Source organism: Aegilops tauschii, chromosome 7, assembly GCF_002575655.3.
Source record: "Aegilops tauschii subsp. strangulata cultivar AL8/78 chromosome 7, Aet v6.0, whole genome shotgun sequence".
Classification (NCBI taxonomy): domain Eukaryota; kingdom Viridiplantae; phylum Streptophyta; class Magnoliopsida; order Poales; family Poaceae; genus Aegilops; species Aegilops tauschii.
Genome location: NC_053041.3, coordinates 74,105,004 through 74,118,976, shown reverse-complemented (window position 1 = coordinate 74,118,976; position 13,973 = coordinate 74,105,004). Strand labels below are relative to the sequence as shown.

At 50.6% G+C, this 13,973-nt stretch overlaps 1 pseudogene; it reads left to right on the top strand.

Annotated features, from left to right (window-relative positions):
• Positions 1-2,445: 2,445 nt before the first annotated feature.
• LOC141027850 (serine/threonine-protein phosphatase 7 long form homolog) lies at positions 2,446-3,752 on the top strand (annotated as a pseudogene).
• The last annotated feature ends 10,221 nt before the right edge of the window (positions 3,753-13,973 follow it).

Genomic DNA, 13,973 nt, shown 5'->3' with positions numbered 1-13,973 from the left:
TATCATGTGATGAAGTGGCTGTCCAGCGCCCTGTGGGCGGTGGTTCCAGTTCGTCTCCTGCATCGTCGTCCATACCGTCGATGTCTTCGGAGCCGAAATCGAGCATGTCGGTTAAGTCGTCGATAGTGGCTATCAAGTGGGTGGTGGGTGGGGAACGAATTTCTTCGTCGTCCGCTTCCCACTCAGGCCGGACATAGTTCGGCCAAGGGTCTCCTGACAAGGATAGAGACCTTAATTAATTTAGCACGTCGCCCAGGGGCGAGTGCTGAAAGATATCCGTGGAGGAAAACTCCATGGTCGGTGCCCAATCAGATTCGATAGGCACGGACGCAGGCGGTTCGAAGCCTGTGGTCGGGGACGAATCCATGTGTCCGGCAACATAGGTCTCATAGGAGGTGAAGTCATTATTCGGCTCTATCGCCGCTGAGCGTGCGGCCTCCGTGGCGGGGTCCATCCACCCGTCCTCGGATGTCGTGATCTGCTCCGGATTGAGGGCCGGAGTAGCTACAGGTGTGATCTCCCGAACATCGTCCGACGACAGAGCTAAGTCATGCTCATCGTGACTGTGCGGCGCACCTGACATGGGTTCGAATCCGTCGAAGATCAAGTCTCCGTGGATGTCGGCAGTATAGTTCAAGCTTCCAAACCTGACCTGATGGCCAGGGGCGTAGCTCTCGATCTGCTCTAGATGGCCAAGCGAGTTGGCCCGCAGTACGAAGCCGCCGAATACGAAGAGCTGTCCGGGGAGGAAAACCTCGCCCTGGATCGCATCGTTGCCGATGATCGAAGGAGCCATCAAGCCTTTATCGTGACGGCATAGTGGAGCTCTCAATGAAAGCACCAATGTCGGTGTCAAAACCAGCGGATCTCGGGTAGGGGGTCCCGAACTGTGCGTCTAAGGAGGATGGTAACAGGAGGCGGGGGATACAATGTTTACCCAGGTTCGGGCCCTCTCGATGGAGGTAATACCCTACTTCCTGCTTGATTGATCTTGATGATACAAGTATTACAAGAGTTGATCTACCACGAGATCGTAGAGGCTAAACCCTAGAAGCTAGCCTATGATTATGATTGTTCTTGTCCTACGGACTAAACCCTCTAGTTTATATACACACCGGAGGGGGCAAGGGTTACACAGAGTCAGATCCAAGGAAGGAGATCTATATATCCGATTTGCCAAGCTTGCCTTCCACGCAAAGGAGAGTCCCATCCGGACACGGGACGAAGTCTTTGATCTTGTATCTTCATAGTCCAACAGTCCGGCCAAAGTATATAGTCCGGCAGTCTGAGGACCCCCTAATCCAGGACTCCCTCACCTTATCCCATCCAATAGTTGCATGTTGAGATAAATAAGTTAGTGGGGATCACTCTCACGTATATATGATTTGGAAAGATCGCAATCGGATCATTTTCACGGGGCGGATGATGATGTACATGCATAGCATAGAGTTGGCTCGCGGGATGACGAAACGATTCAACAGGGGTCAATCCTTGTGCCACGCGGCGGCAAACCCTGAAGGTGCTCCTCCTTCCCCCGCTGCCACCAGCCTGCGTCGTGTTGGCGATGGGCCCCACTACCAGAATGGTAGGGGGATCTCTCTGATGGTGGTGGTGGCAAATTTGACAATTTTGACCTTGGGACGAAATCAAATCACAGAATGAACTGCCCGTGAAACTATTTCACGCCCCTGACCTTTTTGTGTGGCGCCCGACACGCAGGCGCCACACCCTACGGTGCAGCGCCTAGCTCGGGGGCGTTGCACATCAGTCCACCGTGGCAGCCCCTGGGCCCGCACCCAGCAGTGCAGCGCCTCTGTGCTAGGCGCAACACATGTAATGTGCAGCGCCTAGCCCTTAGGCGCTGCACTGTGACTTAGATTCAGCCGCGGCGGCCCTCTCCTCCCCCACCCACCCCATTGCACCAGTTACAGAAATAGAAGAAGCCGCGGCGGCTGCCCTCTCCTCTCCCCCTCTCAATTCCCTCTCCCAAATCCTTCAGATCTGATGATTTGGTCCGTGGATTCCTTCACCAATCCATCCTAGAAGGTACTCTCCTCCGATCCCCTTCTTTCTATCCATATAATGTATGCTATTTTGAAGATTTTGGGGAACCCTTGTTTGATTTGATTAGATTAGAATGTTGCATGTATTAGAATCTTGCATGTATTAGATACCTAATTTTGCAACCCTAGTTTAGTTGATTTTATTGAAAAGATATGGTTTGGATACATAGGTTGACATGTTATTTCTATGGAAAAGATATTTGTATTGAATCTTGCATGAAGTAGGCCTAGTTTAGTTTCTTCGTGTTGAAATTATATTCGTATTGACAAGAATGCTTTGGATACATATGCTTTGAATTTTGCATATAGTAGGCGTACTTTAGTTTATTTGTATTCAAAAGATAATCGTGTTGAAAAGAAAGCTTTGTTTGAAATTGTTAGGATGGTTTGGCTTCTCGATGATCACTAGGACAAACAACACCGGTCGTACGCTATGTCGGTGGAGTAGTGGGTAATAATGAAAGTGGCCGGTGTTATGAATTTCGTGTTTATTTCAAACACAAATGCCCCATATGTAATTTTATGATTTGTTTGTTCGTAGGAGCTTGCACCTCTGAAGCTTCGGTCTCACGGGGTCAACCTTGGGTGGATGCGCTATGATGAGCGATACACACCGTATGTAAGGGAGACAGGACTTCTCCCTTTCATTCAGTTGGTCAGCCGGTCGACGCCACCCAACAATGCTGCAGCAATCACCGCGCTTGTTGATCGTTGGAGGCCAGAGACACACAGTTTCCATCTTCGGACCGGGGAGATGACCGTGACGCTCCAGGATATTGCTATGATCACCGGTCTTCCTATCAAGGGGGATCATCTATGTATGAACATCGATTCTGCCGCAGATGCATGCCCTTATTGGTATGGTTCCTCCGGAGCCTCCGGAACCAGCAGCAGCAGACAAGAAGAAGGAAAGAGTCGCAGCCGGTGCTCCTTTCACGTGGATTACATGACACTTTGGTACTTGCCCTGAGGAAGCTAATGAGGATGAGGTCAAGACATATGCTCGTTTCTACATGTGGTACGTGATATCCAGGACTATGTTTGCTGATGGCACAGGCAAGAATGCTCCATGGATGTGGCTAAAGGTGTTGACCGTCTTCGGTAGCAAATGGAGTTGGGGTTCGGCGACACTGGCTTACTTGTATAAACAGGTATGAAGTTGTTTATTTTTCACTTCGTTGCTACATTATCAATGTGATCTCGCTGTTAATTCAACCATGTTCTCTTTTATGTGCAGTTGGACGAAGCATGTTGTAGGCGATCTGGAGGTATTGGTGGTTGTATGCTCGCACTTTCCATATGGAGCTGGGAGCGTTTGCCGGTTGGACGACCGAAGACCGTGAAGTATGAGGATTGGGACGACAAAGACGACCCACTATGGCTCCCCACTTGGGCTTACAAGTGGGATGTGTTAAATGAGACGACGGATGATCCCTCGGTCATGTACAAGTTGTACAAGAGCGAGCTGGACACGATCACGGCTGAGCAGCTGAATCGACATTGCATAAGTGATTATCATGCTTCTATCGTAACTCGAAATCAATTTTGCATTCTATGCTATTTTGCAGGTGGAATGGGAGCCGTATGGAAGAGGGGAGAGTTTTGGTAACCCTATAGAGTTCAGGCTGAATCCGATGTGCACTAGGGATAGGGATCTCTGGCATATGCGGTGCCCACTGATATGCAACTAGGCGGTTGAGCTTCACCTGCCACATCGGGTGTACCGCCATTTTGGTTGTTCCAGCCACACCCGCCGGAGTGGGAGGACACGGACAAGTTGCTACACGTGTAAGATATAATTAACCTTCAGCACTTAGCAGCTTCTCGGTGGTTTCGATGGTGCTAATATTCTGTTTCTAACTTGCAGGTTGGATAGGAAAAAGCAGCGGAAGATCAAGGATTGGGCCAAGCATCACAGGAAGTATGTCGTACAGTTCGCGCTTAGTGTGGAGCAAGCTTGGGCTGGAAAACGAGCCCATCTTCGTGAGCACTGCTCGATCGCGTTCAACAACTATCTCACATGGTTTCTTGCAAGTACCCGTGTGGAGGTATGCAAGCTGGCATATGCTGAGGAGATTTTGGAAGATCCAAACTTTTTTGATGAGCTAGCCCAGCACGAGTACAACGCATTAGTCAGGAAAGGCAACTCAGTCCCTTCAGCTCCAATGATGAACTTTGTGGTATTTTCCCTTTTTGCTTTTCCATTCGCACTATTCATATCTTCGCTTGCCTAGCACGTTAATACCGTTTCTGTTCATAGCGTGCCTAGATCAAGAAAGCAGCTGATGAGACCGAGACTATTCTGGAAACAACCCCGGCTGGCAAAAGCGATGGGGAAGGTGCACTTCGAGCATTCATTAAGGTTCACATCTCCTTCAAACTAGCACTTAACATGTGTTCCTACATTCGATGTCTCATTCACTTGTACATGTTGCAGCGCCAGGGCCAAAGGTTAAGGCGGCTATCAAACCTTTTCGGTTGTCGTGACCCCGAGTATTTATCACCAGAACGGTCTAGGTCGGCGACACCATCAAATCCCACTTCTGGCCATGCTGATCCTTTGGAGGATGAGGATGTGGGTGTGGTCACCCAAGAGGTATGGCATGAGCATATATTCAATTGTTGATGCATTGCTAACTATATCCTGACACACGGTCTTTCCATATCTTTTGTTTTTGTAATAGGTTGCTGATGATATGACCTTGGGGACCTACCAAGTTCGGTCTGCATACGAGTTAAAGCCTAGGAAGGGAATCAATAAATACACACCTGAAGACTTCACCCAAAGAGGCAAACGGACGGTCGGCACCTTGCGGATGGCGCCTTTGGATGACTATGTGGATGACGTGGAGGAACCGGAGCCGGAGCCGGAGCGGGTTGCTCTTCCTAGGAAGGCAATGAAGATAGCCAACAGGAGGGGGGAGGAGCCAACAAGCGCTCAAGGAACTAGTCGTCGTCCTCCATTTGTAATGTTGAACTTGGAGTGGTGGTAGCTCTTAGTAATGGTGAACTTTTTATGTCGTTGAACTTAGTGGTGGTAGCTCTATGTTGAACTTGAAGTGATTGTATGTCTTAGTAATGTTGAACTTGTTGTGATGGTCACTCTAGGAAATGTTGTCTTTGTTGAACTTAAAGATCATTACTGTTTATTCTAGGAAATGTTGAACTGTACCTGAAAATGACCCAGTTTGAGGGACAAAAAAACACGAAGTGTTTGTGTGGCGCCTAGCGGGAGGCGCCACACTGTATAGTGCAGCGCCTAGCTCGCAGGCGTTGCACTGTACAGTGTGGCGCCTCTCTGCTAGGCGCCACACCAACACTTAGTGAATTTTTGGTCCCAAACTGGAGGCAAAGTTTCTGATGCTCTCTGGATAGGTCTTCCCAGGCGTGCAATGCCTCCGAGCTAGGCGTCATATGCAGCAGTGCAGCGCCTAGCTCAGAGGCGTTGCACGCCTGGGAAGACCTATCCAGAGAGCAACAAAAACTTTGCAAGTTACAGATCCGTGCAAGGCCTAGCCTGGAGGTGCCACACTGAGCAGTGCAACGCCCGCGTACTAGGCGCTGCACTGCTCAGTGTGGTGCCTCCGAGCTAGGCGTTGCACCACCCTGTAACTTGCAAAGTTTCCGATGCTCTCTGGATAGGTCTTCCCAGGCGTGCAACGCCTCAGAGCTAGGCGTCATATGCAGTAGTGCAGCGCCTAGCTCAGAGGCGTTGCACGCCTGGGAAGACCTATCCAGAGAGCAACAGAAACTTTGCAAGTTATAGACCCGTGCAACGCCTAGCTCGGAGGCGCCACACTGAGCAGTGCAACGCCCGCGTGCTAGGCGCTGCACTGCTCAGTGTGGCGCCTCCGGGCTAGGCGTTGCACCACCCTGTAACTTGCAAAGTTTCTGATGCTCTCTGGATTGGTCTTCCCAGGCATGCAACGCCTCAGAGCTAGGCGTCATATGTAGCAGTGCAGCGTCTAGCTTGGAGGCATTGCACGCCTGGGAAGACCTATCCAGATAGCAACAGAAACTTTGCAAGTTACAGACCCGTGCAACGCCTAACTCGGAGGCGCCACACTGAGGAGTGCAACGCCCGCGTGCTAGGCGCTACACTGCTTAGTGTGGCGCCTCCGGGCTAGGCGGTTCACCACCCTGTAACTTGCAAAGTTTCTGATGCTCTCTGGATAGGTCTTCCCAGGCGTGCAACGCCTTAGAGCTAGGCGTCATATGCAACAGTGCAGCGCCTAGCTCGGAGGTGTTGCACGCCTGGGAAGACCTATCCAGAGAGCAACAGAAACTTTGCAAGTTACAGACCCGTGCAACGCCTAGCCTGGAGGCGCCACACTGAGCAGTGCAACACCCGCGTGCTAGGTGCTGCACTTGGACTTAGCGAATTTTTTGGCATATGCACACATAGTACGATGATGTGAAGTAGGATTGATACATAGCAAGCAAACAACTGTGAACACAACATATGCACAAAGTACTACACGACACATGGTAGTTCATAACACATAGTACTTCAACTTGAGGAGTAGTTCATACAACCAAATCGAGGAGGAAATACATAGTACTTCATGACACATAGTAGTTTACAACCAAATCGAGGAGGAGACATAGTAGTTCATGACACATAGTAGTTCACAACCAAATCGAAGAGCATAGTTTAGAGGATAACACGGTCATCGTCCACAAGCAAGTTGAAGATGACATAGCTCTATTGCGTAGAGCAAGGCCCCTTTCCCTTCTTCTTCCTCTCTTCTTCCTCTTCCTCCTCCCTTTTCCTTATGAGGTGAGCCTCCTTAACCACCCTCTCCATGAATATCTGATTCTCCCTCTCTCTTTTTTCAGCTGCAATTGCCCAAAGCTTCATGGTTCTTTCTTCAAAATTCTTTTGACGCTTCTTCTGTGCCTCCTCACATTTCCTCACCAACGCTTGCTCCCTGGCGCGACACTCATTTGATGCTCTCACTCTTTCCTTCCTCTTCTCTTCAAGATCCTCTTCCTTCTTCTTCTTTAGTGCGGCTGCATCCTCCTCTCTCAGCTCCTTCGCAGCCTTCTCACACCATCCCGCCATCTCATCTTCGCCATCCTCATTCATTGTTGGTTTGTTGGGTTGGGAAGCCGCCATACCTACAATGAGTGAAACATAATGGTTAGTAAAGACAATAAGGACAAATGGAAGAACATGTACAACAAGAACATATGAAAAACAAGAACATATGAAAAACAAGAACATATGAAACATTATAGTTCGTGAGAAACATGCGGAAATGGTCCATCGAGGTATCCAAACATTCCTCTATAACGACTTTGCCCTTGTCCATCACCACGGCCAAGTCCACCACCAAGGCCAAGACCATCACCAAGGCCAAGACCATCACCACGACCAAGACTATCACCATGGCCAACACCACCACCATGAGCTCTACCACCACCACGGCCTAGACCACCACCACGAGCTCTACCACCACCACGGCCTCTTATAAGTCCTAGTTGCCGACCTCTTTGTTGCCTAGATCCTCTTTGGCTAACACTTGGTTGGCTTGGCACTTGTTGGCTACCACTTGGTTGCCTTGGCACTTGTTGGCTACCACTAGGTTGGCTACCACTTGGTTGCCTTGGCACTTGTTGGCTACCACTAGGTTGGCTACCACTAGGTTGGCTACCACTTGGTTGCCTTGGGACTTGTTGGCTACCACGTGGTTGCCTTTGCACTTGTTGGCTACCTCTTGGTTGGCTTGGCACTTGTTGGCTACCACTTGGTTGGCTCCCTTGTGTAGCTCCTTGTTGGCTTGTGCTTGCATCATTTTTATTGGACCTTTTCCTTGGTTTTGTACATTTTCTTTTGTTGTGTCCATGACCTTTGCACTCCCCACAACGGGACCTCTCGCGAGGCTCTTGGAATTGGTCGTTGCCCGCTTCGCGGTGGCTACCATGGCCCCATCCGTCCATGTCCCCTCTAAGACGCTTTGTCTTACGTCTACCCCATTTAACAACCTTCAACTCCGGATCCGGCCATAGTTGAACTCCATGGTACTCCGGCCATTGTGATTGGTCAAAGTATGGGTGAAAGCAGGGAGCCCATGTTTTCTTGACCGTCATGATTGAGAACTCCAACTCCCTCATGGTGCGTGGGTGATTGATGTCCACATTCCTAACGCGACCGGCGGTATACAAGTGTGAGCATGGGAGATGAAGCAACAATGGCCTCCCGCAAGAGCAATCACATTGTGTTAACGACACCTTGAAAGCCCGACCTCCGTGTTGACGGCCATCGTTTGTGGTTCCTCCTGGCTCTTTCACTTCGTACTTCCACTCTTCGTTGTCATATAATATAGCTTCTTCTGAGTGCGCCTTCCGTGATTGAAATTCCAACCATTCATCAACCTTGGATGGGAACTTGTACTTGTACTTGCACGGGTTCTCACCCGCTATCTGTGCATCCGTTTCCATCGAGTACTTTACAAAGTGTGCATTCATCTTGTCAAATGTGTATTGAACTATTGCCGTCACGGGTAATCCACGTGCACCTTTGAGCACCCTATTGAAGCATTCGGCCATATTGCTTGTCATTTGACCATATCTCCGGCCATCTTCATCAAAAGCACGTGCCCACTTGTTCCGGTATTGAATGTGCCTATTGAGAAAGTCTTGACCCCCGGGATCAAGTTTTTTTTGTGCGAGCAATTTGTTGGACAAAGTGGCGAACTGCTTGTCGGAGAAAGCGAGACAACAATCTTGAAGATCATCGGCCAACTCCTTAAGGCCACATAACCTATAGAAGTTCGAACAAAAGTGCCTCATGCACCATCGATGGTGCAACGGAGCATGCCTGGAAATGTCAATCTCCACCACATTAAGAATTCCTGGATGCCAATCCGATATGACACAAATTTCCCTTTGAGCGGGTAACACCTTTGTCCTCAAAAGACGCAAAAACCACTCCCAGTTGTCATTGTTCTCCACCTCAACCAAAGCAAATGCCAATGGCAACACCCGGTTATTGGCATCACTTGCTATCTCAACCAACAAGGTGCCCTTGTATTGTCCAGTCAAGAACGTGCCATCAATGGCGATGACCGGCCTACAGTGTTCGAAAGCCCTCACACATTGCTCGAACGCCCAAAATGCACGGCCAAATACTCGGACTTTCCTTCCTTCATGAACCGTTGTTTTTCCCCATGAGCCTCAACCACATGAACCATGCCCAGGTTTGTCGCGGCCATGGCTAACAACAACCTAGGGATTCGGTTGTATGCTTCCTCCCAATTACCATACAACACATCTTAAATGCGGCTTGCTTCGCCTTCCATGCCTTGCCGTACTTCACCTTGTAATGAAAGATGGCTTTCACAAGGTCAATGACATGTTGGACGCTCATTGTTGGAAGTGTGGATATTGAGTTGGAGAGCCTGTAAGCGATGAATTCGGACGTGAGTTGTCTGTGGTCTTGGGACACATCTTGCCATCCACCCTTTTGCCTCGGCACATGTGAGTTGGCACACAACTCACTACGTGCCAAGTGGGACCTCCTTTCCATGGTCTTGCACGCACAATCCACGGACAAATTTCATCTTCACATGCACATGCAACCGTGTAGCGCACATTGACGTCCGAGTTCACCACCTTGTGTGGACGATAATGCGTAACCGAGTAGTTATCGAGCCACATCTCCAATTCCAATAAGGTTTCGAACTTAGACCCTTTGGCAATCCGGTTCTTGTCGTCTTCCAAATCACGGTGAGAGCTTGGCCTAACCCCAAGAGATATACCTTGGCCACCATCTACCACGGCTTCATCCGCGAGACTAACATCCTTGAACAATCACTACGGGAAATAGATAATTCGCCGTCGGGAGGCGTATTTGCCGTCTGCTTTTCGTCGGGCCAGACGACAAAGACAAGGTTTGCCGTCTGCTGTAGACGGCAAAGAAATACTAACGGCAAAATAGACTTTGCCGTCTATCAAACAAAATACAAACGTCAAACAGCTCACTTTGCCGTCTGCCACGGCAAAGTAAGATGTTTGCCGTCTGTATTTTATTTGGTAGACGGCAAAGAGAAAACACATCACGCGGATTGATCACGCGGATCCGTGACGTGGCAAGATCCAAAACAGACGTCCTCTTCCACCGTAGCCGTCGGACACACGCACCCACCCACCCACAGGTCAGGGCCCCACCCATGAGGCCTGCCCCGACCCACGACCCCCACACCCCACGCGCCCATCTCCTCTCTCTCTCCTTATCCCCTCAGCGCCCTCCTCTCTCCTGCTCCTCTCTCCATCTCCCCCGACCAGAGCCACGCCGCCGGCCAGCTTCCTCATATCTCCTGCTTCCTCCTCTCTCCCAACACCCGCCCGCCTGTCTGGCATCCCCGAGCAGCCGCACGCCCGCACGCCGCCGGCCAGCACCTGCCCGTCAACCCGTCCTCGAGCAGCCGCACGCCCGCACGCCGCCGGCCAGCACCTGCCCGTCAACCCGTCCCCGAGCAGCCGGCTCCGCGCCCGTCCCTCCTCCGGCCGGCGCCGCGCCCGCCCGTCCCAGAGCAGCCGGCTCCGCGCCCGTCGCTCATCCGGTCGGCGCCGCGCCCGCCCGTCCCCAGCAGCCGGCTCCGCGCCCATCGCTCGTCCGGTCGGCGCCGCGCCCGCCCGTCCCCGAGAAGCCGCACTCCACGCCGCTCGTTCGTCCTTCCAGCACCGCGCCCCTCGCCTGCCTATCCATCGTCGTCAGCGTGCAGCACCGCCATCGCTGCCGCGTTCAACTCCGGCGCCGCCGCGTGAAGCTCCTCCGTCTCCGCCACGTGAAGCTCCGCCAGCTCGCCAGCGCTGCGTGAAGCTCCACCCTCCTCTCTTCCGCGGCTCGTCCTCCCTCCTACACGGCCGCCAAACAACAATAGGGCATGACCAGACGTTGACCATGACGACGCGCGACGCGGCCCTCTCGGCGTTGTTGGGCAAGCAGCTCAGTTCCGGCGAGCTCCGCCTCAATCTGATTTGGTTCTGTATGAGTTTGCTGCTTTACTAGTGTCGTTGTCCCCTTTTGGGTGTGCGTCCTTAGTTGATCTTAGTTTTTAATTCTGTCATTTAGGCTTGTAGTCTTGGCTGGGGCAGCGGTGGGGCTGTCCTCCGCGTGCTGATTTGGTACTGTGTAAGACAATTTGGTTTCTTTGCTATGTAATGGAGCCGGACCTCTTGTGCTCTTTTCCTCTAAAAAATGGTTGTTGGGCGAGATGCTCTGCTCCAGCGTCTTTTAAAAAAAAGAAAAAACAAACTTTGTCGTCTTTAGTTTAATCTGACTGACGGCAAAGCACACTATTTGACTGACAGCAAAGAAAAGTTCTTTGCCGTCTGCTATTTTTGTGGCAGACGGCAAATTCACAGTTTGGCTGACGGCAAAATCTTTGCCGTCTGTTTGATGAAAAGCTGACGGCAAAATATTCTTTGCCGACTTATCTTTGCCGTCTGACTTTGCCGTCTGCTTCCTGACGGCAAAATCTTTGCCGTCTGGATTTAGGTCTTTGCCGTCTGTGGCCCACAGACGGCAAATTACCTGTTTCCTGTAGTGAATGTAGTCCAATGATCCCGACCGAATACCTTCTCGAAAGCTTCAGCCTCCTTCACCGTGAACCCCTCCTCATCAACTTGTTCATCGGGACCTTCGTCATCCGAATCCGATGCATAGCCACGGGAATAAGGGATGGAATGGTCCATTGTCTCTTGCAAATGATATTTGTCGAGATCACCCACATTGTTGTCATGGAGATCTACTTCATTGTCATCGTCTGCATACTCATCATTCTCCTCTTGCAAAGCTTCATCTTGGTTGTTTGTAAACGGGCTCAATATTGGCCTCACTTCTTAGGTCAAAAGAGGTTCAACAATTTCATCTCGCTTCAAGGGTGGGGGGCTACTAGCAACCAAAGGGGAGGGGTTCCGGTTCAAGTCCATTTGCAAACTTGAATCAACCTTCTTAGTTGCAAATAACTCAAGAGCATTGTCTAGTGATTCGGCCACCGTCTCCTTGTATGCAACCCAACGTTGCTCCGAGTTGACACGCATTGTCTTCCAACGGATGTGCATTCCAAAACCAACATTATGCCTTCCCTCCAACTCAACGATATCACTAGGGTCCATCCAATTCAAATCTTTCCTCACTTGTTGCAAGAGCTCCGCATAGCTAGGACTACTATCAAACACCATGTCAAGCTCATCCGGGTCCGGTTCAATATTGCCTTTCAGGAACGCGTTTTTGTCCACATGATGAACAAACACACATGTTCTTCTCATCCCTATAAGCATTCAAACAACACAACATAACATTGCTTCCATGAGTACTAATCCAAGGATTAACACGGAATACAAACCCTAAAATATATATGAAACAACAACCCTAACCCTAAACCTAACCCTAGCACCAACATAAGAACACCCATAAGAATAACCCTAACATACTAACAAGCCTAATCATAGGAAATTGGCAAACAAACATCTCACATCTCCATGCAAATCTCTAGATCCAAACAAAACTAGGGTTTCCCAAAACTAGCAACAAATGAGCAATTTGATAACATTACTTGGATCAAAATAAGGGGATCGGAGAAGATTACCTTGAGGGAGGGTTTGACTTCGAAATCCACGGACAAATTCTTCAAATTTGCAAGATTTGGGAGAGGATTTGAGAGGGGGAGAGAGGGGGAGAGGGGGCAAAGCTCGGGTTGGGGTGTGTGGGGTGGGGGAGGGGGGAGGGGGCAGCCAAGCGGCTGGATAAGTCACAGTGCAGCGCCCAAGCGCTAGGCGCTGCACATTATATGTGTGGCGCCTAGCTCGGAGGCGTTGCACTGCTGGGTGCGGGCCCAGGGGCTGCCACGGTGGACAGAGGTGCAACGCCCCCGAGCTAGGCGCTACACCATAGGGTGTGGCGCCTGCGTGTCGGGCGCCACACAAAAAGGTCAGCGACGTGAAATAGTTTCGCGGGCAGTTCATTCTGTGATTTGATTTCATCCCGAGGTCAGAATTGTCAAATTTCGCGGTGGTGGTCGCATCTTATGGGGCGTCCGCAGCCCGGAACATGGACATCATGGTGGTGTGTTGCGCTCATCTTCCCTTGTGGAAAATGATGTATGGGTGGCGACCTAGCCCGCATCCGTGACAGTGGAAGTTTGAGGCATGGTAGCGCTGCTCGGTCATGCCTGATCTGGACATGTGCGGGCCTGATGCGGGAGCTACCGGTGGGGGCACAGATGTGTCTTTTTTGCTCCAGTTGTGGCAATGTCGGACTCTCGGTGGATAGCTGGGGCAAAGATCTCTCCTGTGAGATGGTTGCCAGCAGTGATGTGCTACGCCGCCAATGTTGTTCCATGTGGTGACTACTCTGGCCTACAATGGCCCCACCTAGCAGCGGATTGTTATGGCCACTGAAAGATCTTTGTGAGGGTTTCTCTCTTCAAATCCGGTGGTTTACTTCGACGATGCGATGCAAACTACAGACGACGGATTGACGCGGAGAGATGGTTGTGTAACAGCAGCAGTCGGATGTCGTATGTAGTTGGTGGTATCGTAGAAAAGTGGTGGCGAGAACACATGAGTGACTTTGATGGTGGTGCTACTTTGGCACCTGGTCTCGAGCTCGGTGGTGATATCATAGGTCTAACCCGAGTTGGTTATACCTAGCAATGACGATTCGCGTTATCTTATTGAAGGCAATGCTCGGATATGCTCAAACTGGTTATTCAGGGTGAAAACCTAGATTCCGGCCTTGGGTGGTTGGATGCGGTGTTGGTGATGCTTGAGCATCATGCCCTTCTTGAAGGCGTTATTGTTGAAGAAACTCGTCGTCTGTGTGGTGTTATGAAATAGTTGGTGTGGATATGGTTATCGCTATAGTTTGCCGATCGTGGATCTAATCGCTTGGGTTTTAAA